General features: G+C 29.2%; 1 long non-coding RNA gene across 2 annotated transcripts in view; it reads right to left on the reverse strand.

Moving 5' to 3' along the window:
- LOC140056862 (uncharacterized) overlaps positions 1-15,120 on the reverse strand; it is a 213,314-nt gene that overhangs the window by 165,871 nt on the left and 32,323 nt on the right. For both annotated transcript variants that reach the window (XR_011846835.1, XR_011846836.1), the window contains exon 3: positions 9,195-9,252. This is a non-coding gene — a long non-coding RNA (uncharacterized lncRNA). The remainder of the gene's footprint in view (positions 1-9,194; positions 9,253-15,120) is intronic.

A 15,120-nucleotide genomic window follows, 5' to 3' on the forward strand; every position in this document is an offset into this window, starting at 1 on the left:
TATACCCAGGCTGTCTGCTGACTAAAAGTCTAAGCCACCATCTTAAGGGTTTATACTGACGCAAGATCAGCCTAGGATCAACACACGATGGCTTAAAAACTGCCATAAATCTACTTTAAACAATTTCATTATAAATCCCTTTCCCAACAGCTCATTTGCGCCCCTATCTTTAAACTTCTCTCCTTGACGCACTTCATACTTCCAGCATAAAAGTTCAATGTTAGAAATAAATTCCATTTCAACGCAAAAGAAAAGTTAGTAAGTTAATTAAATGAAATAACTTGCATATAAAAAAACAAGGCGGAAAAAAAAAACATGTTAAAGGTTTAAAAAATGCTTTTTTACAAGACTTTTTTTAGACACTAATTAGCTCACTAATTCAGGTGAACTAGACTTGCCACACAATTTCAAGATTTGTCAAGAAGTGTCAAATCATGTCTGCTTGCCATTTTTCAAGCCGACATGCTTTGTACATCCATGGCAGGACCAGTTCACCAAAAGAACACATACTTGTGTTGAAAAATGTGGAAAGAGCAAATTCTAAGACAGCACCATGGAGCAAGCGAGCCATAAACCAGTGCCAATATGCATTACTGGTTCAAAGGAACTCTACACCACTTCAACTGCTCTGCCAACCAACATTTTAATGAACATCTACTGAAAATATTTCTGGTAGTCAATCCTCTACTATTTTCGAAGTGTGTACTGCAACATGCACAGGAGCCATGTTAAATGGGACCAACTGCTCATTCCAACCCATCAGTTGGAACACAAGGAGAGCACAGATAGGATTCGAACCATGGGCCAAAGGAAACCTGTGGCATTTTACTGTGCACTGCACAACACAGTGACTACCACCAGTTTAGCCAACTGTGATAATATACTGCTAGTCTAGTATGGTGCTCTAGTATGGACATCTGCCATGCCTATGCTAAAGAAACAATGTTTTCACTAGTTCTCTAAACAGAACAATACTTTATCCACCATCAAAACCAACTTAAAACTATTGTACCATATGTATGTTATGCGTTAAAAGTTGAATTAAAGCCTGTTTTTCACTAGGTGAATTTATCAAAATTAATCAAAATCAATGGCTTTCTGAAACAAATTCTTGTTCCTTGAAGTTTTCGATTCAGCAAAATTAGTAGTTTGAATAGTTTTTACTTTTGTGTGAGACAAAAAGTTATGAAACAAAAATGAGTTGAGGAAATGAGTTTATCATGTGCTCAAGATCACTAATGCAGACACCCAGAAGAAATAAAATGCGTACTAGTACTGTAGGTAAAGGGTAGCATACTTTGTTTTCCTCTGCTGGCGACATTGCATTTGTCTAGTGGAAAACAAGCTTTATGAGATGCCATGCTTACTTACTTATACTAGCTACTCAACTCCACAGTTCAATATGTACTGATACTAATGCAACTTTTACAAGACATTCAGGAGCTTCTTTAGGCTTGGTTTCCACTACAAAACAGACATGCAACATATTGAGGCAAAGCTGGGGACATAGTGCAATTGCTTTGCCAATCACAATGGAAACTCATCAAACAACATTGCTCCAAGCAAGCTTTTCACATTCGTTTTCAACAGACCTTGTGTCATTCGAGATATAAGCAATTTCAAATCATGCAACACAAGAGGCCAGCGCAACAGACAATCTATGACAACACACGCTCAAACCATGACCGAAAAACATGTATGTCGTGTAGTATCAATTAACATGGTTTGCTTAGATCATAAAGGTTAGTTAAACTGTGTCAGTGATGTTACTTTTCTACTTCATATGTTCTTCAAATATTTTACATCATTAAAAAAAGTCTTCTTTTTTACTTATATATGTATATGCAAAGTGCACAAAGTCCAAGTTGTAAATTAAATTTGTGCTGATAATGTGTGGGTGTTTATTTCATTCATTAATGTAATCTTTTTTAATGTCATTTGTGTACAATACAATAGAATATACAAAATACATCAAATAGAAACAATACATAATGTAATTCTGGACAAAGTCTAATCATTCTTGTAGTGCTCAACAATGTTCACAGTGCCATAATAGTATCTGAATAAAAGTTTATTTATTCAAAATTTCTGCAGAAGTCCAAAAGGAAACCATGAGCCAATGGCCCAACACAGAAGTGGAAAACTTCTGTAACCTATTTGTACAAGCAATGATGTAGAACCTTACTTATTCATAATTAATAACAGGTAAGTGGTAGGCATTATTTGAAATATTGAATCAGAACGGCTTTGTGTTATTTTACACATTTTTTAAGGAATAAGAAAGTTTATTAAAGACAACCAATAATTATTTTCTAAACATTTTTTTACAATCAAACACAGTTATAGTATCTTATTTGCCTAAATAATAATAAAATAGTAGAGAAATAGTAGCTGTAGCAATATATAAAATGAACAATAAATGCTATAAAATGAACAAATCAAACCTTAAATAAACAAATCAAACATATAAAATGAACAAATTAAACTTATAAAATGAACATTGAATTACACTTATAAAATGAACATATTAAACTTATACAATTAACAAAATAAACTTATAAATGAACAAATGAAATTTAGAAAACGAACAAATAAAACTTATAAAAAAAAACTTAAACTTACAAAATGAATTTAGCATATAAATGAACAAATGAAATGACTAATAAATGGACAAATGAAACTAATAAATGAACAAATTAAACTTATAAAAAATGATCACCTAATGAACAAATGAAACTTATAAATGAACAAATTAAACTTACAAATGAACAAATAAAACTTACAAATGAACAAATAAAACTTATAAATGAACAAATTAAACTAATAAATGAACAGATTAAACTTATAAATGAACAAATTAAACTTATAAATGAACAAATGAAACTTATAAATGAACAAATGAAACTTATAAATGAACAAATGAAACTTATAAATGAACAAATGAAACTTATAAATGAACAAATGAAACTTATAAATGAACAAATGAAACTTATAAATGAACAAATAAAACTTATAAATGAACAAATAAAACTTATAAATGAACAAATAAAACTTATAAATGAACAAATTAAACTTATAAATGAACAAATAAAACTTATAAATGAACAAATGAAACTTATAAATGAACAAATGAAACTTATAAGTGAACAAATGAAACTAATAAATGAACAAATGAAACTAATAAATGAACAAATTAAACTTATAAATGAACAAATGAAACTTATAAATGAACAAATGAAACTTATAAATGAACAAATGAAACTTATAAATGAACAAATGAAACTAATAAATGAACAAATGAAACTTACAAGTGAACAAATGAAACTTATAAATGAACAAATGAAACTTATAAATGAACCAATGAAACTTATAAATGAACAAATGAAACTTATAAATGAACCAATGAAACTTATAAATGAACAAATGAAACTTATAAGTGAACAAATGAAACTTATAAATGAACAAATTAAGCATATAAATGAACAAATTAAACTTATAAATGAACAAATGAAACTTATAAATGAACAAATGAAACTTATAAATGAACAAATGAAACTTATAAATGAACAAATGAAACTTATAAATGAACAAATGAAACTTATAAATGAACAAATTAAACTTATAAATGAACCAATGAAACTTATAATTGAACAAATTAAGCATGAACAAATTAAACTTATAAAATTTATAAAATGAATATATCTAAAATGAACAAATTAAACTTACAAAATTAAGAAATGAAACTTACAAAATTAAGAAATGAAACTTATAAAATTAAGAAATGAAACTTATAAAATTAAGAAATGAAACTTATAAATGAACAAAGTAAACTTATACAATGAACATATTTTACCTATATAGGTATAACATGAAAATAGAAAGAACCAAGATAAAGTAAATAAATAAATACTGCAAACTTGTAAACAACAATAAACCTGTGCACATTAAAAACATATCTGCAATGTCAACAAAATACACACAGTACCTTCTTCTTTACATATATAGGTTTATGGCAATTCAAATTGTTGAAACCAGTGCAATTTATAAATCATCCGAAAAATGCTCCATTATGTATTTGTAGTAAAAATGTTCTTTTTATTATACATTAATTCCTCCTAATACCTATGGCACCATCATCATGTTCATGCGATATAATAAAACATTTAAAATATCTATCAGAGACAAAACTTCAAAACGATATACGATTTATTTTAATAAAACTGACAAGTTAGGCATTTGTATTTATATATTTTATATTTTCATCTTTTTAGCTTGTTTAACATCACCTCTATCAAATGTCACTATTGTTATTAAGGCTTGTTTTGATACGAGATGACCATACAAGATGACCATAGGATGTTATCTGCTGATTGATGCTGCTGACATTTCGAGACGGTCAGTCATTCCGAGACGGTCAGTCATTTCGAGACATTCAGTCAAATAAAAGATGGTCAATTGCTCCTTTTTTAGGAATGGCTAACGTCTAATTAATGGCTAATATTGCGAGACAGTAATATGTCAAAATAGTTTTCAGTTTAATATTTTATACTTTGAAAATCTGAACTAATAATGACCACTGTATCTATAACTGTAACTATTTCCTATAGATATAAAAATACATATTTTTATTTATTTTACTTATTTTTTAGAGTTACCTGAGAGCTATAGTATAAAAATAACTGGTATTGTAATTGGAATGTTTTAAACTACATTTCAAAACCGTCGTGAAGGGGTTGTGAATGGGATATCAATATGACCGGAATTCGTACTGGGAAAAAAATTACTAGAGTTGAGTGGGTAGGTGGGAGAGGCAAAAAAATTGCCAAATTTCAATCCTTTTATTTTTGGACACAATTGGTTACTATATCATAAATGACATGCGGAGAATCATATAATGTATTCTGCACATGTAAATTATGATATAATAACCAGTTATGTAGAAAAATGGTCAAAATGTGGCCATTTTATGAAAAAGACACCTTCTTAAATATAAAGAAATAAGAAGAATAGATATAATATGCTACAATGACAATATAGTTCTCCAACAGGACAATGCACTGCAAAAAATTGTTCAGTAAATCATGTGCATTTATAATATATAACATTTTCTTGAAATCAAACCCACAACAAAATCTTTAAAATGGTTATCACATTCACCTAATTCGCAACTTAACTAAAGGTTTTTTATGACGTCAAGTTACTTATACCGAGACGCTGTTGATTTATGCTTCATATAAAGAATAACTGTCTGTTGCTTATTTGATTAAAAGTTTTCTCTTCAAACCAGACTACAAAAACATTAGCGAATTATTTATATAACTGTTTCATTAGCACACAGTGTTTAGTGCGAAGACCGGGAAGTGTACAATATTACTTTAAATGAGTTGAGTGTTAGCTAGGCGTTGTAGAACAGTGGCAGATCCAGGATTGAAATACTGTAGAGGGGTGGGGGGGGGGGGGGTCAGGACAGGGTCTAAACATTTTTTTTTTCTTCTACAGTTGATACAATAAGTGCCTTGAAATAAACATTACATTTAAGATAACCTGAATACAAGCCAACTTTATGAACTAACTAATTAGCAAAAATGAATTCACTGTTATGATTATTATCATGATACACAAAAACAACCACGTTAACAAAAACATAAATAATGAAAGGTTAATGTTACATACAAACAAACGTGATATATGTATCGCAAAATCGTATGTTACTCGCATTCACAAAATCGTTTCATAAACATCATCAAATTGACACTAGCAAATCAGTTTTATGCATCCAAACTCGAAGTTTGATGAGAATTATGGCATTAAGTGTTCACATTTGACATTAATCCGTATCATAAAATTGATCGACATGCCAAATTTTCACTCGCGAAGGTCATAGATATAATGAACCAGGTTTAATTTGTCACAACCTGGGCAACATTATACAGCCCTCATGGGACCAGAACTTGTGTTAGAGTTTATTTACTGAAAACTTGGTCATATTGGACATCTCCACAACATAAATACTTTTTTTATTGCATCATTCTCATACAATAATACAATAATGATAGTAAAGTAATCATACAATTGAGAAATTACTTTTTGAAAGTGAAATAAATATTTATTTTATAAATCTGTATAGTTACTCACATAATAAAATGGTGTTTTTGTTTAATACAGAAAAAAAATATATTAGTCCAATTATTTTTGTTTTCAATTATTGTATCTACAGTAGGCACATTGTTAAAGACTATTAAGCTCTGTCTACACTATCAAACTTTAAGTGACAAAAATGTGATGTACTTATAAATTGATATGATGATGTCATACAGTATCGCTTCAATTTTGACATATCAATACCATATTTGGGCATATCACACTTTTTTTGTCAGACTAGTTTGAAAGTGCAGACAGAGTTCAAAGGCAATTTCTTTTATATAGGTGCTGTATATCAACAAAGTCTTAAGAGTGGAGTTGTATTGAGAAAAAATCTAGACATCTGTCAGGATTTGAACCAAGAACTTAAGGAACCTTAACTACAAAGCTAGAAACTCCACTACTAGAAAGTCACAATCTAAATCAAACAATCCAACATCTGGTTAATACTGTATGTATCTTTTACTCTGATGTCTGCTGACAGACTCTGACAATGGAACCAACCTCATTCCACTTTTCTTACATCATTTAATTCAATATCTGGTGACAAATTTAATCATAGATCTCCATCATCCTTCCCCTCTCATCCTTACGACATCTATCTAGTCCTTTCTTTGTGCAAAAAACATTAACTCTGGTACTCTTTTCCAGTCTCCAAATAATTTCATTACCCTTGCTTTGGTAAATGAGCATTGAAAAACACAAAAAACCACAAAATCTTGAAAATAGTTTCAAAGACTAAAATTGTTTCTAGTCTTGATCGTCCAAAAAAAAATATCTATGGAGCCAACAAAACCAATTCACAGACTCAAACATTTGAGTAACCTCTATGGATAATGGCATCATTAAAACAATGAACAATTAAAAATGAGAATTCGCACCAATTATTGCAGTTGATATATTCAAGGATGATAAATTAAAAAGCATACCTCCTGAAGATCTTGAAAATTAACCAGAAAAAAATGTGTTAAATTCTCTAATGAAGAAAATAATGCTTCCATCAAAATGTATGTTAGTCGAGTATTAAGTGTATCATTTTTTTTTTGTGGCTATTCTAAGGTCAACGCGTCTTAAAACAAATCATGACGCATTTACAATTTCATGTTTACAATTTTACGTTTGAAGGCACCACATGGCTTTAATGCGCTCCTAAAATTTGGTCAAAACATTCATGCAGAAAAATTATCCTAATTAGAATGTCGTGACCATGTCCTTATCGGCTTTGCGCGCCTGTCTCTCTAATACATGGATGTAATTCCATTTTCGAAAAAAACTGAATCAACATACGCTGTTATTTAGCAGCATATACACTGAGTTTGTTTAACATACGTCCGATGGAATGATGTGTTGTTGGAGGATTTCACAGATAGGGGCGAGTTGAATCTAGATCAGCATGGTGAACAATCTATAGTAGAACCATTCCCGAGGTGATGTCATTCCCACCTGAATGAGGGCAATATGTTTTAAACATTACATCCATCCCTATTCAGGGGACGCATAATAAAGGGACACTTTTATGTGAGGGGAAATATATTTTGTAACACTATGGCCAATCCTTTTCAGAAGAAACATTGTTGTGCCCCAAAGATGGCCCCTTTAATAAGGTTCTTTAAATTACTCATTCTGTTTTCTATCTTCCACATCATTTTTGGGGGAGTTATATACTGTTGTGTCTACACAGGTTGAAAATAGAATATTATAAATTGTGTTATGGGTGTAGACCAATTTCATGGAAAAATCATCAGATAGTATGTTTATTATCCCCCAAAAAAATATTTTATTTAACAAAACCTTATACCATAAATCTTGGAATACCCATAGGAATAATGGGTGATGTCAATGTTTTATTTTAACCCATGCAACCAATGAGTTTAATAGATTTTCTAGGAATCTTGTATTTTCACTTTTTACATCATTGAGTTAATACAATATTATAAATTAAACAACCAGTCACTGGTAATGTAATGTAACATTTTCTTTTTTTTTTTCAATAATTTGTTTTTAAATGGTAGAAAAATGACTAAACACAATTTGCAACCTGAAAGCTATTTACCCATCATTAAACAAACATTATCAATTAAGATGGTTTTTATTGTAGAAAACATATTTTGTGTTAAATTTGATGAAAAATAATGAAATGGAACATGTTTTCCTGAAATAATAACTGCATTAAAAAAGGGGTTCTGACTCTGGCCAAATATGGTGAATCATTACATCAGAAACATGTCATTTTAGTTAAACATAACCTACTTAGAAACTTTAAACCAATCAAATGCCAGAATTACAAAAATATAGATTGTGCACAATGTATAGTAGTAAGTGTTCAGTTTTCAAAATGGTTTAAAAATTGACCTATTTCCTCAATAGATTAGAGATATAAAAGGAGGTAGACATTTGTACCTACAATTTTAGATAATACAATAAATTGATAAAATATATCCAGGAACCTCTCCTTTCAAATACCAGTGTGATTATGGAGTACATTTTTGCAGATGGGATACTACAGAATGGAGCTTATGTCTATGCCCAATCATACTTTACTATTACATTGGTATATGGGTATCGAATAAATAACATTGAGTTTTTTTAATATTTCATTAATGTGTTTAGTGATTATTGCAAAAGCAAGTAGCTAGGCCCTATAAAATTTTTCTATATTTTCATTGACATTTTCACATTTTTTATTTATTTTTTAATTTTTACTGTTGAAAACAATATCCACAACCATTTCAATATCAATTAGCTGTCAACATTATTAAAATAAAAATTAAACTTTGCAATTTATGCAATGTATTTATTTTCTGATTAATATTGTAAATGTTTGACTTTGGATGTATATATCGCTCACAGCTAATGAAAATGTTTGATTAGATAAGAGATACAATTACCTCGTACTAGGTTGAATGATGTTAACTATCTGTGTACATGTAAAAACTAACAACATGCCATATATTTATTAAAGTAGGTACATAATATAGGCCTAATTTACTATCTAATGTCAGTCGGAGCATACAAGGCTATGTTTTACTGTAGGTTTTAATGCATCAACCTACCTTTGCATGTCAGTAGTGTAAAAAAAACATCATTAAATCTTTACAGCAAAATTGTAACCTACACAAAAAAAAAGAAAAAACATGTACAATGAAAGATTATATTTTTATTTTAATGACATTTAGGCAAAGAAAAACCGTAGTATAATGGCAGAACCAAAGTTCAAGCATGGTAGCATGGTTATGGTAACTTTCTTGATTGTTTTCTGAATTAATTAATAAAGATAAAATGCTATAGGAGTGTCTATTGTAGATCTCAATTCAGATCATCATCCAAATGTAAAAGATTAGTACAAACATTTGTATTTGCAATTTTTTATACTAGAGAGCTTTCGATTTACGACAGCCGACGACCAACCTTGGTCAGGTCAATCGATATGCTGTCAGTTGTCACCTGGACCAAGGAACCATCAAACCTGTGTTGAGGTAACATGACGTAGTTTGGTCATTGGTTGTCATAAATCGCAAACTCCCTATTAGTATGGAAATGAATGTATACACAGAGTATTGATGGTGTAAAGGCAGTGCCTTTCATTGATAGATTTCCAAGTTCAAATCTATAAGTTCATCTAATTATTGATAGACAACAATTAAACAACATTTTTAATTAATTACTTTTGAAACTGTCAGAAAATATAAAGATCTTTTTTTAAACAAAATAACAATGTAATAATTTTAATTTTCAAATAAAAATAAAACAAACGTCATTAGGTCATTTCTCAGAGTTTCTTTTATATTAAACATACATTTAGTGGAATCTCTGGTTCTTTGAAAAACAAATTAACCAAAATATGAGAGAATTATTTTATAACTTCAGTATAAAATTAAAAACAAAATACTTTTGGAACTAAAATGTACTGTATGAATCGTAACCACTTGAAATAAAAATAAAATAAACATTATTATTTTTCAGATTTCTTATTTATTAATCATATATTTATTGAACTCGCTGGTTTTTGGAAAAACAAGTAATAATATTCTAATATTCTACTCAAACTTTGACTGTTTATCAAAGCTGCACATACTTTAAAAGACAGAATCATATCTACAGTTTTATTCTAAATTATGTTATAGTTCAAAGATTTACAATGGTATGTCCTTGTTTTCAAATAATAAATGAATTAATTGAGGAACCTTCAGAGTGATAAATTTATTACACAAATTATTTTTGTCTACGTTTCATATTTGCGGACTATGGGACGCCAGCAAATCATCTAAAGTATCTATTTCTTCAGCACAATTATGGATCGATGAACAGACATGCTTTGTGCCAGTTTAAAATTTAAAAAAGCAAATAAATTAAAATTTCTCAAATCTTTATATTAGTTGATCTCTGTGGAGAATGCAAATATGCATATAAAATGATGATACAGCAACGTTACTTTGTTCACTTTTATGATACAATAAAATATCATTTTAAAACAAAAATAATTTGAGAAAGTGTGTAAATATATAATCTATTTTCTATATTTGTTCAATAAGTGCAAATGTTAGTTAAAAATATTGAAATTTGAATGTTTTTGAATTATTTCACAATTTATTACAAACGAATAGGTTTAGGACATTTAATACAATTTTTGATTGTTAAAATTAATTAACAATTTTTTAATCAAATACTTTATAAATCTTATTATACAATGCCAAGAACATCCATGAAGTTGAATTGAATAAACTAGTTGGTACATTCACTCACTCCAACTTATAATAAATTATAGTCTTGAACATGGTCACAGAGAAAAAAAGATATCAGCCATGACAAAAACAACTGTACAAAATTGATGGCCCAAATATTAGTTCATGTTCACAATAATTGTCAACGCATTGCTAACATTTAAAAACATGCTAACACTTTTTGTTAAGAAAATTGCAGCCTGTAGCAGTGCCTTGGCCTAATATTGACACACATCAAGAAACATTTGTCATCCTGTATTTGGTACCTTCATTTTCAGTAAGCTTTATCAATATTTCATGCTATTTTACTTTTATAGAATAATGCTACTTTTCACCCAATTCTCTGTACTGATTTCCACATGTCATACAGTGAACAATACAATAGGGTTTAAAAAGGCCCCTAAAATGCAATCCTATAGTTTGTTCATAAATTAGATTTAAAATTAAAGTCAGACATGATAATCTTGCACTGACATTTGACAAGAAGCTATCAAACTCGGAGAAGTTAAATTATTTGCTCTCCCTATTCGTAGTATTCCTTGTGTGCTCTTTCTGAAGGAATGTTAAATATCAACAGTTCAAACCATACCATTATTTCTTTTCTCGTTAAAATTCTACCACATAAACAGTTAAATAATTTTTATCAGATAATAAAGAAATAACTTAAAAAAAATATATAATGATGATGTCACTAAAGAGAAATTAAAGACCTACTTAATTGTCAAACTAGAAATTTAATAAAAATAGTACAGGTCAATGGTAAAGATTCATACATAATTTTAAATGAAATTTAAAACTTGAGATACCTTCACATGATATTGAATTTTTAGGAAATATTTAAAACACACAATATTATCATATGTAGTTTGAATCACTGTCAAGTACATTTGTTATATAGTTTAATTAATTAGAAAAAAAAAATTGAATAAATGTATGGTAATTCATGTGAGATATCATTCTTGATTTCTTATAACTCTGACAACATTTCAGTCAAATAAAATGGACAATTTGCAACAGCCGATTCTAGGTACTGTATCTATTTATGAAGTATCATAGGAATATTTGGTATACAAAATCACATGTGTATCACATGTATCTGTAGTATAAACCTAACCCTTAACCCAACTTGCTGTATTATCTAATATTCCTATGATACTTCAGAAATAGATAGTATATGGAGATACAGCACTGGTGGGAGCCAATTATATGATGGATGAACTAGAAATTATCGTTCTTATAAACCACCGTAAAACCGTGCAACGTGACTCTACAGCTAACTATGTCGGTCGGTTGGTCGATCGGTAAATACTAACTTGAGCAAGCGACTGCAGCCATGTATATTGCCTTGTTTTAGTTTTTCAAGATGGGCTTCTCTTCGAAGTTACTTTTGCAAACTAAAGAGTGGAGATTCTTTTCGAAATGAATGCTGTAAATGTGAATTGCTAACTACATTAATAAGATTTCTAAGATATTACCTGCCAAGTTTACATATTTCATACATTATATCTGCATCACAAGTTATCACATTTAATCACCTTGTTACTTTTAAATTCAAATAGTCTAAAAAGAGGCTCATACTATCTTGAAAATATTCCCAAATTGGTTTCCACCACAAGCTGCATTACCACCACCAAAATTCACCTAACATCTTTATGTTTCTTAGAACTATTGAGTGTGTGATGAAATATATATATATATACAAACAGAATAACAATTTTGAAAATGAGCATAATTGTGGATTTTTTACTTTTACGCTACAATGAGATCACACAAAAATTAAGAGTGCATACATTACATTTGGATATAGCATCTTAAATTTGTTATGCTCTTGGAACGCTATTGATTTTATTTTAGTTTGTAAATATCTTGTATGAAGAGAAATTACTTTTTTTAGTAAATTAAACATTTTTAGTTGTAAGCATGGCATTTGAAGCTCTTCACACAAGAGTCATTATCATTACTGAAATAGAAAAAAAACACAAACATAAAACTTCTTTAAAAAAATCTTAGTTTTTGGCATTTAAAAAACGTTTTGCAAGCCATCAACAATGTTGTGTAATGGCATATTCAATATATTTCCTATTCCCTTCAGTCTGTTGATATAAGGTCACAAAACTTTACAGTAGCAAGGTGTGATGTCATCAACAATCATAAGGTTACCATGACCCTATGCATGAACCTAACCCTACTAAACACTCAGCAAGTTCAACGAACTGACACCTAAAACTTGTCCATCTTTTCCCCCATTTTTAAAGATTGGGTTAAAGCGAACATGTCAATCAACCTATATTCCCTGTTCTCAATTAAACGTGATTCGAAATGACACATTTCGATCGCAAAAAAGGTCTAAAAATACACATCAAATGGAAATGTCAAGACCAATCTATGTTCCTTAACAGAACGGTGTACCCTTGGCAGCAACTTAGCCCATGTCTTCGTCCTGGGCTAAATCCGATTTGATGTAATTCTGTCAAAATAACCCAAACATGTCAAACGTATTATTGATAACTAGAACAAAATTTATTTGGCCGTCCTTGGTTGAACAAACCTTAAAAAATAACTGATGGCTCGTCGAGATTAAAATTCAACTTTGTACTTCTTAACAGTTGCTTTTGACCAAAATATGCCTTTTTTAATCACGTCTTGACAAAGTGAAAAAAACATAAACTTTCGATGAAAACAAAAATAATGATCAACTATGACATTCAATTTTATTCACACTACATTAAACCCTACACTCACCATTAATATTTGTATATTTATTTATAAATTTCTTTGATGCAATTGTTATTATTGATTATTTAAATATTTGAATACTATATCCTTAATATTAATTCAATATCTTAAAATATTATATTATTTTAATAATGTTTTTCAATTTTGTCATGTCTTATAATATAAAAAAATTGTAATAAAAATATTGCGTAGAAGTAAATTTTTGGTAATGTTTGTCTTTTTAGTAAACGTAATAATTATTTAGAATAGTCTACTTTTACTAATATAGTAATCATTCTGATAGTTATAAATGTTACAACAGTTTTGCATATTTGCAGTGTAGCCACCTGTGTATGATTCTAATTGAGGGCAGCACTCTCAGTTACTTTCCATATAGAAAATATTATATTAAACTACTATGATGTTAATATTATGTTGCGATATCTAAATAGCACTTTTAACAATCAGCCCCAAAGCACTGAGAAATAAAATTGGGATTGAAATAAAATGAGGCTTGAAATAAAATGAGGATTGAAATAAAGAAAGGATTGAAATAAAATGAGGATTGAAATAAAGAAAGAATTGATATAAAATGAGGATTGAAATAAAATGAGGATTGAAAAAAAATGAGGATTGAAATAGAATGAGGACTGATATAAAAAGAGGATTGAAATAGAATGAGGACTGATATAAAAAGAGGATTGGAATAAAATGAGGACTGATATAAAAAGAGGATTGAAATAGAATGAGGACTGATATAAAAAGAGGATTGAAATAGAATGAGGACTGATATAAAAAGAGGATTGAAATAAAATGAGGACTGCTATAAAAAGAGGATTGAAATAGAATGAGGACTGCTATAAAAAGAGGATTGAAATAAAATGAGGACTGATATAAAAAGAGGATTGAAATAAAATGAGGACTGATATAAAAAGAGGATTGAAATAGAATGAGGACTGATATAAAAAGAGGATTGAAATAGAATGAGGACTGATATAAAAAGAGGATTGAAATAGAATGAGGACTGCTATAAAAAGAGGATTGAAATAGAATGAGGACTGCTATAAAAAGAGGATTGAAATAAAATGAGGACTGATATAAAAAGAGGATTGAAATAAAATGAGGACTGATATAAAAAGAGGATTGAAATAGAATGAGGACTGATATAAAAAGAAGATTGGAATAAAATGAGGACTGATATATAAAGAGGATTGAAATAAAATGAGGACTGATATAAAAAGAGGATTGAAATAGAATGAGGACTGCTATAAAAAGAGGATTGAAATAAAATGAGGACTGATATAAAAAGAGGATTGAAATAGAATGAGGACTGCTATAAAAAGAGGATTGAAATAAAATGAGGACTGATATAAAAAGAGGATTGAAATAAAATGAGGACTGATATAAAAAGAGGATTGAAATAAAATGAGGACTGCTATAAAAAGAGGATTGAAATAAAATGAGGACTGATATAAAAAGAGGATTGAAATAGAATGAGGACTGCTATAAAAAGAGGATTGAAATAAAATGACTAATATAAAAA

Source organism: Antedon mediterranea, chromosome 8, assembly GCF_964355755.1.
Source record: "Antedon mediterranea chromosome 8, ecAntMedi1.1, whole genome shotgun sequence".
NCBI classification, from domain to species: domain Eukaryota; kingdom Metazoa; phylum Echinodermata; class Crinoidea; order Comatulida; family Antedonidae; genus Antedon; species Antedon mediterranea.